The 1444-nt window shown below is 35.0% G+C and overlaps 1 pseudogene; it reads right to left on the bottom strand.

Moving 5' to 3' along the window:
• Positions 1-642: 642 nt before the first annotated feature.
• On the bottom strand, positions 643-1230 carry LOC124507595 (MICOS complex subunit MIC26-like; annotated as a pseudogene).
• Positions 1231-1444: the final 214 nt, after the last annotated feature.

The raw sequence follows: 1444 nt of genomic DNA, 5'->3' as shown, positions 1-1444 counted from the left end.
TTTGGCTAGTTATAGAATTCTAAATTGCCATATTTTCTTTCAGCACATTAAAGATGTCACTGTGTAGTCTTCTTCCTTGAAATGTTTCTTGGTAAAAATTGGCAACTATTCATATCTTTGTTCTCTTCTATGCAGTGTTTACTCTTTCTCCACTTGCTTTTAAAATTTTGTTTAATAAAGACAAATGTCTTTATGATGTTTTTTTCTTGTGGGTTTCTTTGTGTTATTTTGGAGTTTGATGAGCTTATTGAATCTGTATTTTTAGTTTTCATCAAATTTAGAAAGTTTTCAACAGATTTTTTGAGGTATTTTTCTGTTTCCCTCTTTGTGTGTCCCTAATCACATAGATTTTTTTTTAACTTGGAATTTTAATTGTGCACATAAAAAACAACATGAGAACAAGGAGTCCTATGGCTGGACATTATCTCTAGATGCAAGGATTTCCAATTAGTCCACTTGTAGTTTGGCATCACCCAAGATAATTAAGAAGTCTAGTATTGTTTTTCCTGAAGAAGAAAACCAGTTTACTACATTCAGTACTGACTTCTATAGCATGTTTTTTTCTGCAGAAATACTGGTTTACTGCATAGAGTTTTCAATGTTTTCCTATAGCAGATTAAAATGAGCAGAGCCTGGAGAATTTTACTTGTTTCCAGGTGAAGTCTTAGCATTTACTGCCTTTTGAAATTTCTCTTTCCACAAATCTTCTCCAACTGTGTATCCTCGTAAACCTCAGTCATATAATTTCTCCCTGTACAAATATGATGGCTTATTGTGGATAATAAAGAGAGGCAGTTAATCCCATGAACCCAGGTGGATACATCAGCTTCTTTATTTTTGAATCACTAGCCAAAAGAAGTCCAGCAATGTCAGCAAAACCAATGACACCAAGTCTTGGAAAAAATCCAGGAGGCAATTTTGGAGATATTCATAACTGTCTAACTCCCATTGGACCAGGTTCTGTATGATGGGCTTAGTTTGTGAATATATTTTCTGACACCAATTTATATATGGCTTACAATAATGTCAGAGATGCGAGATGCTTTCTTCAAGTTGGGTCCTTGGCTCCTCCACATATTTAGATTGACCCTCAGGAATGGAGTAGAGTGAAAGCTCACTAACCTTCATGGAAGTTTTGTGAGGTGAGTCATTTTTAGGTGATGCATAGACTTTGAAAGTGAGCAGACTCAGGCTGGCCAGCCCCACAGACCTCTGAATTACCTTGAACATGTTGCTGGCAGAGGTGGCTCCAGTGTAATTACATGAATTTTAGACCATTTGATATTTTCATAGAGATCAATGAGAGTTTTACTTTTATTCTCTGGGAATTGTTCTTAGAATTTTATTGCTGTGTGCTTTGGATTTGATAATTTTTAATGTTATGGTTTCAAATGTACTGATCTTTTCTTCTTCAGTGTCTAATGTACCCATCTATTTATTTCAG

The sequence above is a fragment of the Lynx rufus genome, unplaced genomic scaffold (assembly GCF_022079265.1).
Source record: "Lynx rufus isolate CCGP_SWC_20201006 ecotype Redwood Valley unplaced genomic scaffold, mLynRuf1.p SCAF_12, whole genome shotgun sequence".
In the NCBI taxonomy this organism is placed as follows: domain Eukaryota; kingdom Metazoa; phylum Chordata; class Mammalia; order Carnivora; family Felidae; genus Lynx; species Lynx rufus.
Note: the sequence above shows the minus strand (reverse complement) of the source record. Positions and strands in the feature narration are given on the sequence as shown.